Source organism: Limanda limanda, chromosome 9, assembly GCF_963576545.1.
Source record: "Limanda limanda chromosome 9, fLimLim1.1, whole genome shotgun sequence".
Lineage (NCBI taxonomy): Eukaryota > Metazoa > Chordata > Actinopteri > Pleuronectiformes > Pleuronectidae > Limanda > Limanda limanda.
The window spans coordinates 15132675-15149406 of record NC_083644.1 but is presented as its reverse complement, the minus strand read 5'-3'; the positions used below and the strand labels follow the sequence as shown (position 1 = coordinate 15149406).

Here is a 16732-nt window from a genome sequence, read left to right as displayed (position 1 = left end):
AGAATGGTACCAAAACATCCTCCGAGAGCCACTTCTCCCAACCATCCAAGAACAGTTTGGTGAGGAACAATGCCTTTTCCAGCATGATGGAGCACCTTGCCATCAAGCGAAAGTGATAACTAAGTGGCTCGGGGAAAAAAACATCAAAATTTTGGGTCCATGGCTAAGAAACTCCCCAGACCTTAATCCCATTGAGAATTTGTGGTCAATCTTCAAGAGGCGGATGGACAAACTGAAAATGAAAAAGAAGGGTCAACACTGCAAATATTGACTCTTTGCATAAACTTAATGTAATTGTCAATGAAATCCTTTGACACTTGTAATTATACTTCAGTATACCATAGTAACATCTGATAAAAATATCTGAAAACACTGAAGCAACACACTTTGTGAAAACCAATACTTATGTCATTCTCAAAACTTTTGGCCACGGCTGTAATCTTCTCGAAAGTAACCGGTAACTAAAGCAGTCAAAGAAGTGTAGTGGGGTAGAAAGAACAGTATGTTCCTCTGAAATCTAGTAGAAGTATTAAATATTAGCACTTTTCGTCATGGTTTTTGTGGTCTTGTCCTCTGTCTGTGTGTTTATAATTTCGTACTGTTTTGGATGGGAGCCTTCTCTTTTTATTGCTGCAAAACTAATCTACCTACGGGTACAAATAAAATAACCTAAACCTTAACCTTAAAATAGAATCACTCATGTAAAGTACAAGAAACTCAAAGGTGTACTTAAATACTGTATTTTTTTTACTAACATATGAATTTTGCTACAATATATGTCAGCTTCAATAGTATCATATACAGGCTCTACATATAGTGGAGTACAGAATGTAGACAGCTATACAATGTGAATATACACAAGGAAACTGAATACTTTTGCAAAACCTACTTGAAAAATCTGGTTTAGCAGTTATCAGTGAAGATAAATAAGATAGGGTAACCACATGAGGTGGTGAATCTGTGGACATTTTTAATTGAAATACTACTGTTGTTTTTTTACATTTGAAGAATCTGTCCCCATTTACATCAACTATATTGGATTTGGCTGCAACTCTTTTTAGTGGACATTAGGCTACTCACCCATCTGTCGGCATTATGGTGAATAGATAGTGAGTTAATTTTAATTTTTGGGTGAACTATCCCTTTAAGACTTATAAAACAACATTTAGCATCTTGACAATACAATCTATTGATGCATGAATTCCTTTTATTTTTATATCTAAGGACTAAAAAAGAGAAGTTGTGTTTGAAGCTGGTTCCTTTGGTTTCATGGTGGGTTGTACATGAATGTTATGCCTCATTAAATGTACACACAATGTAGGTCAAGTCAACCTTTGTATTGTGGTAAATTAACATGCAAAGTTTTGCTGCTGAGTCACACACAATGGAAACCTACTGAGAAAGAACTACAGAAACATATTTGTGACGGACACATGATGGAAGAAAAAAGATAATAACCACTTGTCATTTTTCTTATTACCACAATAACGTAATTTACCATGAGCGTGAAAAGCAATATTCCAATACCAATCCTCCATCGGCAGAGTGGTGAGTAGATCATGAGTGAATCGTCATCTTTCGGGGTGAACTATCCCTTTAAGACTTATAAAACAACATTTAGCATCTTGACAATATAATCTATTGGTGCATGAATTCCTTTTATTTTTATATCTAAGGAATAAAAAAGAGAAGTTGTGTTTAAAACTATTTCCTTCGGTTGCATGGTGGGTCGTACATGAATGTTATGCCTCAAATCTACACACAATGTAGGTCAAGTCAACCTTTGTATTGTGGTAAATTTATGATGATGGAAGAAAATATATAATAACCACTTGTCATTTTTCTTATATCCAAAATAACAGCATTTACCATGAGCATGAAAGGCAATATTCCAATACCAATCCTCCATCGGCAGAGCGGTGAGTAGACCATGAGTGAATCGTCATCTTTCGGGGTGAACTATCCCTTTAAGACTTGTAAAACAACATTTAGCATCTTGACAATGAAATCTATTGATGCATGAATTCCTTTTCTTTTTATATCTAAGGACTAAAAAAGAGAAGTTGTGTTTGAAGCTGGTTCCTTTGGTTTCATGCTTGGTCGTACATGAATGTTATGCCTCAAATGTACACACAATGTCGGTCAAGTCAACCTTTGTATTGTTGTAAATTTACATGCAATGTTTTGCTGCTGAGTCACGCAGAATGTAAACCTGCTGAGAAAGAGTCACAGAAACATATTTGTGACGGACACATGATGGAGGAAAATAGATAATAACCACTTGTCATTTTTCTTATTACCAAAATAACATAATTGACAATGAGCATGAAAAGCAATATTCCAATACCAATCCTCCATCGGCAGAGCGGTGAGTAGACCATGAGTGAATCGTCATCTTTCGGGGTGAACTATCCCTTTAAGACTTATAAAACAACATTTAGCATCTTGACAATATAATCTATTGATGCATGAATTCCTTTTCTTTTTATATCTAAGGACTTAAAAAAGAGAAGTTGTGTTTAAAACTATTTCCTTCGGTTTCATGGTGGGTCTTACATGAATGTTATGCCTCAAATGTACACACAATGTCGGTCAAGTGAACCTTTGTATTGTGGTAAATTTATGATGATGGAAGAAAATAGATAATAACCACTTGTCATTTTTCTTATATCCAAAATAACATAATTTACCATGAGCATGAAAAGCAATATTCCAATACCAATCCTCCATCGGCAGAGTGATGAGTAGACCATGAGTGAATCGTCATCTTTCGGGGTGAACTATCCCTTTAAGACTTGTAAAACAACATTTAGCATCTTGACAATGAAATCTATTGATGCATGAATTCCTTTTCTTTTTATATCTAAGGACTAAAAAAGAGAAGTTGTGTTTGAAGCTGGTTCCTTTGGTTTCATGCTTGGTCGTACATGAATGTTATGCCTCAAATGTACACACAATGTCGGTCAAGTCAACCTTTGTATTGTTGTAAATTTACATGCAATGTTTTGCTGCTGAGTCACGCAGAATGTAAACCTGCTGAGAAAGAGTCACAGAAACATATTTGTGACGGACACATGATGGAGGAAAATAGATAATAACCACTTGTCATTTTTCTTATTACCAAAATAACATAATTGACAATGAGCATGAAAAGCAATATTCCAATACCAATCCTCCATCGGCAGAGCGGTGAGTAGACCATGAGTGAATCGTCATCTTTCGGGGTGAACTATCCCTTTAAGACTTATAAAACAACATTTAGCATCTTGACAATATAATCTATTGATGCATGAATTCCTTTTCTTTTTATATCTAAGGACTTAAAAAAGAGAAGTTGTGTTTAAAACTATTTCCTTCGGTTTCATGGTGGGTCTTACATGAATGTTATGCCTCAAATGTACACACAATGTCGGTCAAGTGAACCTTTGTATTGTGGTAAATTTATGATGATGGAAGAAAATAGATAATAACCACTTGTCATTTTTCTTATATCCAAAATAACATAATTTACCATGAGCATGAAAAGCAATATTCCAATACCAATCCTCCATCGGCAGAGTGATGAGTAGACCATGAGTGAATCGTCATCTTTCGGGGTGAACTATCCCTTTAAGACTTATAAAACAACATTTAGCATCTTGACAATATAATCTATTGATGCATGAATTCCTTTTCTTTTTATATCTAAGGACTAAAAAAGAGAAGTTGGGTTTAAAACTATTTCCTTCGGTTTCATGGTGGGTCGTACATGAATGTTATGCCTCAAATGTACACACAATGTCGGTCAAGTCAACCTTTGTATTGTGGTAAATTTATGATGATGGAAGAAAATAGATAATAACCACTTCTTATATCCAAAATAACATAATTTACCATGAGCATGAAAAGCAATATTCCAATACCAATCCACCATCGGCAGAGTGGTGAGTAGACCATGAGTGAATCGTCATCTTTCGGGGTGAACTATCCCTTTAAAAGCCAGAGGGCGGGGCGCCAACCCCTTGCAGTGCCGCCGCAGAGCTTCCTGCAGGGGGCGCTGCTCTCTAACGCAGCCCCTCCAAATCAACAGGGTTCCTTCATTGTATAGAATCTGGCTTGTGCTCAACTTTTTTTTTCTTCCTCCGCCGCTCGCACCGCTGCTGTTATTTCTGCAAAGAGAAAGGAAGTAAGGACAGAGGCTAGCAGCTAGTTAGCCTCGGCGGAACAACACAGCCCGTCTGTCAGCGCCACGGACCGGTTCTCCTTTTACCACCTCACCCGCGGAGGAGGGGGTGGGGGTTTCCATGTGAAACCAGTGGACACGGTTTTTCCCCCTCGGTTGTTGGTTTTTATTTTTTTATTTGTTTCAAACCGTCAAACCCTGAGCTTTTGTCTGTGTGGGACTCCGGCGTCGTTAGCCTGAGACCGTCCCTGTTCCACCCCGAGAAGAAGAAGAAGAAGAAGAAGGAGAAGAAGAAGAAGAAACACAGCAAGAGAGAAAACCCGCCACTTTATATATCTTCCATTAATTAGTCCGGGGCTCGGTTGAACCGCAGCGGGATGCAGTGGAGGATTACACCGAGACAATGAGACAACCAGCCGGGGAAGGTACGTCCAACACGGGGTTGATTCACCACATGTAACCGGCTCGTTCCTGTGAAGTAGAGAAGTTCACAGCAGCAGCGAGGTGAACGTGTGTAAAAGTCACCTTGTTCATTATTGATGATATAATACGTGTTTCGCTCTCTGCGGCTTCCAAGGCGGTGTGTTGACAGAGCTGCAGCAGGAAGTTCTCATGAAGGAGCCAGTCACTGAGTGTCTCCCTCAGCCTTGTGTGAACTCCTCTCTTAGGGCTTTACTCCCATTCTTTGACAAAAGACAAAATGGAGCCACTGGATCGAACCCTCCTTCCTCCTGTGTGCCAGTGGTTGTGATAGACACAGACAACATCAGCTGGTCTGTCTGGTCAGAAACACACACAGCACTGGTTTCATCCCAGTGTGTGACTGGTCTGAGAATGTTGAGTGACTTGTTGCAGGTGACTTGTTCCCCAGGCCCTGGCTGCATAACGCTGGCTGCTCCAGTCTCCACAGAACCAGACATAAATGATGAAAGAGAATGTCAGTCTCTAACTATAAATATCGCGATAAGTTTGAAGACAGATGTTTTGGCTCCTGAGTGAAGCTTGTGGTGTAAACTCTTTCCTTACGAGCAGAGAATCACAAACACTTGACAAACAGCAGAGTGGTTTTATAAGTCTGACATAGATCAATTATGTGTTATACCTCCTCACTGTGCATAACACATACGAAATACATTTATATACATCCTCAGCCTTGTGTGAACTCCTCTCTTAGGGTTTTACTCCCATTCTTTTGACACAAGACAAAATGGAGCCACTGCATCGAACCCTCATTCCTCCTGTGTGCCTGTGGTTGTGATAGACACAGTCAGAAACACACAGCACTGGTTTCATCCCAGTTTGTGTGACTGGGCTGAGAATGTTGAGTGACTTGTTGCAGGTGACTTGTTCCCCAGGCCCTGCTGCATAATGCTGGCTGCTCCAGTCTCCACAGAACCAGACATAAATCCCACCAGAGACCACCTGTCAGGGCGAGACGATCTGGCGATGTTACACCGACATGAAAGAGAATGTCAGTCGCTAACTATAATTATCGCGATAAGTTTGAAGACAGATGTTTTGGCTCCCGAGTGAAGCTTGTGGTGTAATCTCTTTCCTTACGAGCAGAGAATCACAAACACTTGAACAGCAGAGTGGTTTTATAAATCTGACATAGATCAATTATGTGTTATACCTCCTCACTGTGCGTAACACATAAGCAATACATTTATATACATCCTCAGCCTTCAACCTTTTATTTGCACAGCATAGCTTGAATGTTGGCTTTCCCCCAAACTGAACCAACAGCTGCTTTTCAGATAACTGCCAAAAAAAAGTTCATAAAGTGGCCAGTCTGGCTGAGTAATATCAGACTGCCTCTCCCTACTCGTCCTGCCATTTGCACAGCAGTAATTGCTAGGATGCAAAAGTACTGCCACCGTAAAACATTGTTTTGGTTTATATCTCCAAGCTCGAGTCTTGACCTCTAAATTGATCATGATATTGAATAAATTCCAGGAGGTCAGGATGGCCACGAATGATGTCCACATTAACACGTTTATATCACTTAATGTCGATAAGTATCTTGGTAAAAATCACTTTATTGTTTCTTGTAAGTTTAAAGATTGAATTTTGCTCCTGTGTGAATGTTATGGTTTTAAACTGGTCTTAATGGACAGAGGATGACTAACAGTTAAACATTTTACCAATCTGGGATCAATTATGTGTTGGTCCTCCTCACTGTGCTTGCAAAATGCATAGGAATCACATTGATATATGTTGAACCATTGGTGTATTGCTATAATTATTGATATTATTCTATTGCCCAGCCCTACTTTGATGCAAAGCCTCTAGCATTAGAAATATGACAAACCAGATCTCCCAGTTTAACTTCTTGACCTTTAAACTGATCATGATATTAAATATACTCCAGTGTCATTTCACATTAAGACGTGGCAAATGTATTTCGAATCAGTTTTTTTGTAGCAGCTTCCTCCATACAGTAGCTCGTCAGCCAAACCCTAACAAAGTCGTCCTCACAAGCTGCAGAGCGAGGCTCTTTGCTACATGACTAATGTCTGGGTGGTGGAAAAAAGTAATCATACATGGGAACATTAAAATTACACACATATGCAGTTCACTTAGAAGTTCCTCGCTCTGTTTCCCTCTTTCCATTCCTGTGATTTACTGTGGACTGAATACAGTTGTGCTCTTGCAGTGGCTTGACAAGTAAATTATTTCATCATGCTGCAATAATGTATTTACACTATCCTGTCGCACTAGCAGCTCCATGGCTCCGTCGGCCACATGTTGTGAAACAGGCCTTCAGGAATAGACTGAAAGAAGCTGTCAGGCTAGAGAGTAGGAGATTGTGAATTTGCTTACTGAATGGTTAAGGGGGGTACAGTTAATATATGGTCTGTATTTATCTTGTCACACAGCATATGTGAGGCATCAACAGGTTGTGGGCTGCAATAGATTTTATTTTATCTGCATTATTGTTTTATGAGCAAGTTACTAGTTGAGTCTAGATTTTTACCTCTGTCACCTAAGTTGGTTTCATCAGTGTTTGTTTGTTGCTTAGCAAGATTACGCAAATCTATTGAACAGATTACCAGGAAACTTGGTGGAAGGATGTGGTATAGGTCAGAAGAGAACCCATTGAATTGGGGGTGGATCCAGGAATTTCGTTTTACATTCTTTAACATTGCAACATACAGTTTTTCAACTTTTTCATAATTTTCTTCGAGAACAATTCATGGAACTCAGATTAAGAAAATTCTGGCATGTTGAAGGTACTAATAGTTATGAGTGTGTGTAATTTGGTGCATATCCAAATACAAATCTGGATCTGGTGAATTTTAATGTGGTTTCTTACTATCAGACTGTCGGGCCTTGGCAGAGGTGTGCACTCTCTGAATGGCATTCTAGTTTTGTTTGGAAAAAATGGTAATAAACTGCCCTTGGTGGTTAAAACGTTGAGTCAAGCAAGTTGTAGCCCTGGAAATAACAATAACAAGACAGTCTGTGACAGTCTTTTCTAATTTCTAACTTATAAAGCCTTTACATTTTATTATTTATTCATGAATTAATTTAATTGACAATATATTTAGCATTTATTAATTTAACAGTCAATAATAAAGCTTCAAAGAGCATTATCGTTGAGAAACTGTGTGTAGTGTTATCAGTGACAATAATGGTAAGTTATATAAAAATAATAACCATCTTCTTCAGTTGTTATGTATAAGGAGGGGAGCTGTCTGGGTGTATTTTGTGTGCACGGCATCTGTAAGCCTGGTTTACATAGACACTGTGCTCTGGATCAAGCATCAGCATATTCAATACAATCAAGTTCACCATCTGTCAAATTCAAAATCTAATTAACATCCCAATCCCTCAGAGAAAGCTTGAGTGTCAAATCTCCATATATTAAAAAGCTTTCTGTCTCACGGTTTCAAATGTAGTAGCTACTGAGAAGTTTATGGAAGCAGGAGCAGCCAGGTGACTGATTACAGATGTTATTCAGATATGAACACATAATGCTTGTGTGGATGGCATTCAAATTGGCTGTTTAATAAGAAAAATGTGTGTTTCCTTTCCACCCTTTGAACAGACCTGGCCTAATACTTTCAAATTATTGCACAGGTAACAAAAATCCCTTTAAATCATGTTGCAGCATAATCCATTTTACCCCATAGGTCTGTGAAGTGCCCATAAACACTCAAGCAGTCCACAGACAGGCTCTCTGCCATGTTTGAAAGAAAAGGGCCATATGGCCCCCTGCTAATGGTTTGTACTCTACGAGCCCCACTGCAGAGCTGACAGTGTTGGAGGACAAGAGGGGGGAGGGGAAGGAAGGAAGACCAATTACATCCTCAGCTCAGCCTGGAGTTGTAATTGGTGTACACGTCTTGGTGCATGCATTTGTGTGAAACTGCAGATGAAAAGATAATTGGTTCAATCATGAGCTGTGCCACAGAGACATCCAAGGGTTCCCTCAGACCAGGCTTTGATATTCTGCTTCATTGTGCTCATTATCAGCCACTGAACTTTACATTGTGTGTATTTTTTTTTAATGTCTAAGCTGCAGGGCTGTATATAAATATATATATATTTAGGTCTGTTGTCATTTTGCATTAACCTGAACCAAGTTAGAGGAACTGATGTTGTTTCCCAACATGCTTGTAAGACAAACTGTTCTCTGCTGCTAGCTCAATCGTATTTTTGAAGGTGTTTTGTGAAGAATCTTTATGAAATGGCTGAGGCTTAATTTTGCATTGCTGCTATCGTGAAATGTGTCGTGTGGTTAGTTTCATTTAGGGATTTTATTTTTAGCTGATGAGCTAAGCAGTGTGGTATTGGTGTTTGCATTGCAGATAGCAAAAGCTACTTTGTGGGGGTTGCAATTGCTCCGACAGCAGTTCTGCTTAGTGTCCACCTTAACTCATGTATTTTCTGGGTGAAATTGTGCTGCGGTTTTCTACATTTCTGCAAAATGTTTTATTTTATCATTGAAGAGGGAATGCAGGTCAAATTAGCATGTGTAAAATCTCCGCTTTTGAGTGAAAAAATCACAGACTTGGTGCAGAAAATAATCGGATTGACTAGTTTGAAATCTAAAGATGGTTAGGTTGTGACCGTGTTAATGCTCGTCCAGAATTGTGCTGTTGAGTTACTGTGTGTGAGGAAACGGTGACAGGAGAACAGGTTGAGTTATGATGCACACTGGCAGCACAGTGAGTCCCTGAGCTGCATGCGTTCTCTATGTGCAGCTGGTGAACTGGGCTAAGATGATATAGGCTACCTGTGGAATGACGCAGACACCTGCAGTCCCGTGACTCTGCAGAACAGCTTTGCCACCTCACATGAACCAGCTAACTTAACTATCTTGAGGCAAATACAATGCTATTTCTCATTACTGATCTTAAAGTCATAGGTTATTGAAGATTTTAGTGTTATGTTGTAGAATATTAAGTCATGCTACATTACTTAAAAACAGTGGTCCTTTTAAAGATTATTGACCAAGTGTGAGGTTGTTTGCTGCTTCATAGATAGTGAATGTCTCATTTCCAAAAGCCAAGCCCAAGAAGAGTCAAACATGTAGAGCCTTGTGCTTCTATTTACCTGTGGGCTCATCAGGAAGATGTCTGTTTCAGTCTGTTACTTAAACTGCTGAGGAATCCACAGAATGGGCTGGGATATGTGTCATTCTTCCTTTTGTTAAGCTGTGGGCCGGTTCATGTGATATATTAATAAAATGTCAGGACAGCAGAATCCAAGATCCGATATCTCTTAGCTATTGAAAGAGCTGCATCTTCCTATTCCCACATGGCAGATGTTGACAGCTGATTTGTTTTGCCAGCAAAGGGTAAAAACTGCACAATTCCTATCAAAGTTACCCATTGAGTCTGTAAATCTATCTGGGTGTACGAACAGAGAAGGGATGAATGGAAAGAAGGTCAGAGAGGATAATGGGACACCCGTATGTGCTTTTTGTGTACATATAGTGGGTCAGTTCTTAGTCTCATAATGGGAGAGGAATGCTCCAGGGACTGCCTTTCTGTGGCGAAAGACAGGGAGAGAAAAAAATGGCCCTGCATTCTGCAGAAAGCTGCTAAATGAGCTTTGCAGTGTGGATTTGCAGTGAGCTGTACTCCGTCGAGACTGGACCCGATGGAGAGACTCTGCTTTACCACGAGGAGAGGCATAGAGAGGGAGAGTGGTGGGGTTTAAAAGTCCTCAATTCCACAAACTCCTTGGTAACTTGCAGTGTGGCAAGCAGAATTTATGGGCTTTATAAATAGACCCAGCTGTAATGATAGGGTATAAGTGAAGAAAAGGCAGTTCTACTGTTAAGTTATGGCCTACTTGCATCGCATTTGTTTGTTGCGTCGCAGTCTTCACTCGGCCGTCCTTTCAGTGTCTATACACATCAAGTCAGGATAATTGGGATCAAAGCTTGATTGTGATAATTATGATTACACCACACCTGCCTGTTCAGATTCTGATTATAGGCACAGTCATAAGCCAGAATATACAAGCAAAGAATTTTCCATCTACTGAAATGAAAAGTGGTTTGTCAACGTCACCAAAGACACGTTTTCACCTCAGGTAATTCAAGCTCACTGGTTTCATATGGCATTAATGTTGAAATGTACATGTTACATCTCTATTTCTATTTTCTACCCAGAGTTTTGGGGAAATAACCCTCAGCAGTGTTTGCATTATCAGGCTGTCATGTGATCAAACGTATGGACAGGAGTGTGAAGTGAGAGACACCAACAATAGTCCAGTTTTACCAGATGTACTTTATCTCAACAGCCCGGGTTTTCAAAAGATTTCCAGCTTTTTGTCTCTTTAAAAGTTAATGTTGAAAGAATAGTTTGGCATGAGAATGTGTGTGTTACTCTACGCTGGTGACCCTGATGCTTGGGTTTTAGCTCTGGCAGTGACTCCGGTGGTTGGAGATGTCCCGGTGAGAGCCTCCAATATGGCAGCCAAAAATGAACATCAGCCGCACACCAGGGACACAAAAACAGTTCAGCTAAAACAACACAAAGAAAACCTCCACAGTAGATGATGACATCTTTCTACGTTTGATTCTAAACATGGACACATCTGTAAAAACTACTTCCTGACATTTACTGTGTTAGATGCATTAATATCACAACTGGTGAACAACTTAGAAAACCTTTTGCAAGAAGTATAGAATCTATGTTACATCTCTATTTCTACCCAGAGTAGAAATAGAGACTTTTTAAGCACAGTTTTAATCTGTGCTTAAAACTGAGTTAAACAATTGTGCTGAAGCCTTATGTCACTTGCTATTTACAACCTCAGCCACAGTGGTCAGTGTGTTTGTCTCTATCTTTTCCACTGAGGCAGTTTAAGGGCAGACATTTTGCCCAGTCTCGAACCAGTTCCATTTGTTTCCACAGCCAAATAACAGGATCTTAGGCGGGGAAACTGGTTAGACTCTGGCACCAACACCTCGCTGGTCTACAAGGAAGAACTGCTTGTGTCATGTGTCGTCTGCAAAGAATGTTTCTAACAAAGTGAACCAACATGGTTGAAAAGAGACACTGTAGTCCACCATTGTTGATGTTGTTGCTTAAGGCGGGGTTAGTGCTACTGGGAAATCAGAGACGTACGAGTAACATACAGTGACATAGTGTTGTGGCTCTAGCCCTTGGAAAAGCAAGCTGGTTCTTAAAAGTTTAGCAAGATGAGCCAACTCTAAACCAGCCCTAGCACTAGGTTCACCCTGGTCAAAAAGGGCTAGTGTGTGTGGATGCAGATTGACCAGCTCATGGTCAATCTGCAATCTCACATGTGGTGAGTGCCATAACCTCCCCCTCCATCCTCTCTGCGGACACTTCTCCTGCCCTTGGCTCTAGGTTATGGGCAGAGAGAAGGCACACCCCGAGGCTCTATTTGCTGTGGCAGTGAGTGCACACCATTGCTCAGCTCTGAGGGTGACACAACCTTATGATAAGGCATCCCTCAGTAGGTTGACTTTATCATCGTTAACTACCTAAACATCCATCATCGTCACATCCATGCCATTGTTAGGAAACACAATCTATCCAAGAGATTGGCCATAATAATATTGTTTGGTCTGTTTGTTGACTAAACTTGCTTGAGTGTTCACATATTTAAAACACTTCCTCCAACAAGCTGATTTGAAGAAACCCTCATCTTAATCACCTCACCTGATTTATTTTACACTTAAGTCCAACCAGATGTTCCACAACTTCCATGTTTAATTGTAAATTCCTGAAATGGCATATAGCTGAGATCATATTAGTGAACTTAAAGCTTTGCAGTTCTTCATTACTTACAAAAATCTAATTACTAGTGAAATTATAGTACTAGCTAGTATCTCTATTTGTGTTTCCTTATTGAAACACCTTTTAAGGGAAAATATAAAAAATTGTCCCTATAACGATCTATATAAAGGGAATTTAACAATACCCACACAATACCATCCTCCAAGTTTTAAAGGTTTCTGTATATTGACACAGAAAAGAAACAGACTCCAGCTCCCCACCTTACTCACTGCCTTTGAAATGACGGGAGGAAAAATGAATAACCCCAGTCAAACAAGCTGGTAGAGATGACAAACCATTCCTTATACATGTGCCAGGGCGGAGGCTGAGGACACTGGATGGTACAGTTTGAAGCACATGATGCTTGTTCTTGTGATTAGTTGAAGGTGTGTATCCAAGTATTTTATTGTGCTTTTTGTCTATAATACCAATTCAAATTGTAGTTCATAACATAGTTACTGTGACGACAAGGTCAATAAGGTTCTTAGAACAAAGTATGGTGTTTACTCTGCTCACATTATTGCTTTGATCATGGTTTGATCTAATTATTTGTGTTCAGGAAATGTTGTAATGTTTTGCCCCACGATTCCTCTGGGACCAATATTGGTTGCCCTTGTGAGAACAATGGCGCATAATGTATACAAACACAGCATTTTTCTGTTTGACTGGATTCATGTGGGCCTTAACATATGCTTCCAGTCTGAATATATAAGTAAAATACATGTGTTTTTAGGTATTTTGTGTTGGTGTTGAACTCTTGGTGATTGGAACTCAGTCTCACAACTGGATACCTGAAAGGCTGTGGAGGGTGACAAGAAAAGTGAAATATCAAAGCACAGAGGAGAACAGACGAGGGAGGCACAGATGGGGAGAGAGGTGGAATGAAAGAGAGATGGAGCAGGAACAGTAGACCTTGGCTGTCAGCTCTCTGTTGGCTCGGCTCGACTCTGCTCTGTTTGTTTTTACTCTATTTTTACCGAGCAGTCCGACTCCATGATGAACGACTCCATATGTAAGTTACATTTCATCTGACAAATGTCATCGAGGACTTCTGGCACAGGTGAGAGAGGGGGAGGTTAGACAGATCTCATGTGATCTGTACGAAAGAAAAGTAAGGGATCAGAGGGAAAAAAATCTATCATTAGTATTTTCTTTTTGTATCTTATCCAAACCATTGGTTTAATTCTTTCTCCTGTTATTGTCCAGTCCTCTTTGAACCAGTGTGGACGGGTAGATTTAGAAAAAGGTGGTTGGAGGTTTACATGAACAGATTATCCTAAGATGCTTACCATCCACACGTATGTGTGAACATTTTTCAGCCCAATCAAACATAATTCAGGACGCACCGCAGGAAAGATGCTCAGCAGATTAATCGAGCAGGACTGCACACACTGTATAATCTATTGTACATTACATTATGCCATTTCTCCTTCTTTATTCGTTTTTCATTACACATCTGTCATCACAAGCTCTTTATTGTTTCCCTCCTGCTGGTATTTGTCCTGTTTTTAGGTTCAAACTGATGTCAGAGTATTTATTAAATGTAGGCTGAGTAATCTTATGAACGGAATTTTCGAACATATTAAGACAACCACAGCAAAACTTGGCCACAGCAGAGAAGAGATGCTTAAGTCTGTGTTTGCCAGTTCAAATCTCAGTTTCTTCTTGCTACCTGTTGCAGGAATTTGATATCAAGAGTCACTAGCATTGTAACAAGCCGCCTGGACTTTTTTTTTTTATCAGGAACAAAGAAAAGTGTGACTGGTGGCAGGGGTAAGATTTTTTAAATAGCTATGAACTATTCTACTAGACTATTCTGGTGCTACAATGGAGTCATGTGTCTGGACAAGTGTTTTTTGAGTAGGGTAGCCCACATGAGTGAGCGTGTACAATAATCCCCTCTGTGTGCCTCCTTCCCCTTGCTTCCTTTTCTCCTCTTCCTGATTTCTGCCTGCAGCTGCCCCACATCCCCAGATGGCGTCCTGTATGTTTGTGTGTTTGCACGTGGAGTTTATCCTGCTGAGTGGAAGGAAGTGTTTCCTTAACTGGAGATCATCCTTTAATCATCTTTTTTTTAATGATTGCATTTACAGTAGATGGACACAAAAGGAGATTATCCTTTAATCATCTTTAAAATTATTGCATGTACAGTGGGAACACATGTTGAACAGTAATCACTGCCCCAAAGATTCAAAAATTAATCTTTTGCATCATTTGGAAGAGCCTTCTAGCCTTATCTACACAGATAAAAGTTTAAGTAAAATGTAAAATAAAATCAATTGTAACTACATTTTGTTTATGGAGCTGCTGGAATGTTGAGAAACAACAAGAAAATATATATTAATGCTATTCATGTTTTCATTACACCCTATTTGTTTATTGCTGCCTTAAACTAGTCTATTAATCCAACATTGTTTAGATGACTGGTCTGGAAAGCTCTCCGGAATCTACTGTCACCACCAACCAGTGAGGAATCCCAAAGCAGCCAATCAGACTGAGCAGAGACTTCTGGGTTGCATTAAGTCAGACATGCTAAAGCCTCACTGGTCTGGTGTATTTCATGTGGACGCTGCTGCTTTGAATCTAGAGTTTCAGCACATCACAATGATTAAAAACATAAAGTTTTCTATACCGTCTTGTTTGCTTATATGCTTCGTCTTATCCCTGCGTTAACCTCTGGAAGAAAGAACCTTGAGATTTGAATCTGTGCAATGCAGACGTTAAAGGTTGGATTCATTTTGGGGGAAATTTGCATGTCCTGTATTTGCATTTCAGGTGCAATAGAGCAAACTGACAGAGATAAGATGTGTTTCAATACAAAGGATTCACATCTGTTTTGTTGGCATCTCTGGTCTTCTCACTGGGGGTATTTCCTCTGGAATGACTGACTGTGTGACTGTTTAGTAAAGTGACATTATATGCAAATCAAAAACACCAGCGCCTTGTTTTTCATGGTAAGCAGACTTTCCTCAAGTCTAAGCTTCTCCTCTCCTCAGTGTGGCCTGGCATCTGGACTGTGTTAAAGCAGCAGTGCCAAATGTTTGGCAGGGGGGGAGCAGAAGGGGGTGACTAGCAGGGGGTCGAAGGAGAGGCATTGGAGGGTAGCATTAGGGGAGATCCTGTGAAAGACAGTGGAATGAAGGGAGATACGGAGGGAAAAAGGGGCACAGTTAAGGATGCAGTTAAAAACAAAGCGCTACAAAGCAGAGGCAGACGGGTGGTGAGACACGGGGGAGTAGTGTAAGGCTGGAACCAGGCCTCTTAGATTACTGACCTTCAGTGAAACACACATGAAGTGGGAGTTCATAAAGTTGTGTCTGAAACTAATGTAGGATCGCCTCAAGCAACAGCCGAACACACTGACACACAGGGGGGCCTCAGAGGAGTAATACAGCCACGATTTCATGTTGTTTTAAATTAGTCTGTCCACTGTGTTTGCAGCTAGCTCCAGCTGTTGTGGTTCTCTCCCCCCCCCCTCGCTGACTGGGGATGATCTGCGTGTGATACGGGGTCATACCTACCTCCGAGGGATGTCGAATGAACAGCAATCGGCTTCTGTTTGTCAATACTTGAGCCAGACACATGATATTTGGAGTGGAGGATCAATGCAGTGCAATCAGATGACCATGGTGTAATTGATTACCACTGTCCCTCGCAGTCATGGTTATTTAATGTGACAGTCGGACGGCTAGCTTTAGTTAAGTCTGGGTTTGGAAATCTAAGCAGTCACTGGGCTCTTTAAATAGATATAAAATGATCGTGTTAGTCGCAACAGCAGACATTGTCTCCCATCATCCTGTCATCGTCTTGCCATATGGTGAACTGTGGGCTAAAGCCTCCATGACTCAGTTTGGGCTTTGTTTTGAGCACTTTATTAGATCTGTGGCTCTCATCAGTGCACACAAGATCGATCTGTGACACATTCGCTCTCCTCCACTCTCCGACACAATGAACAACAGAGCATAATTTGAAAGAATAGGTGTTTATTCTTACATTATGGAAAATATACAGCCCATGTCAATGTGATAGGGAGTTATAAGTTAACCATCTATTACCTTTAATATCTAACTCTGCATTTTATGTTCCATTTCTAGCAGGTTACTTGTAGAAGAGAACCTGACTGTGAGCATGAGCTTGAGCTCCATGTTGAATAAATAGGGTAATATCAACAAGTCAAAGACTGGATCCCCGGGACTCCTCCTTTATCCTCCGCTTGAGATGGAGGCAGCAGATGCTCCTCAGCTCTGGTTTTATTGTTTGTGGTCGGCCAGCCTGGGAGCCGACTCAAAGACAGGGGGGAGGA

General features: G+C 40.3%; 1 protein-coding gene across 1 annotated transcript in view; it reads left to right on the top strand.

The window, feature by feature from the left end:
• The first annotated feature begins 4204 nt into the window (after nucleotides 1-4204).
• The window catches only part of si:zfos-588f8.1, a 53952-nt gene continuing 41424 nt past the window's right edge, over nucleotides 4205-16732 (top strand). Inside the window, exon 1 of the mRNA XM_061078404.1 lies at nucleotides 4205-4587. The gene's annotated coding sequence lies outside the window, so the exon portion shown is untranslated. The remainder of the gene's footprint in view (nucleotides 4588-16732) is intronic.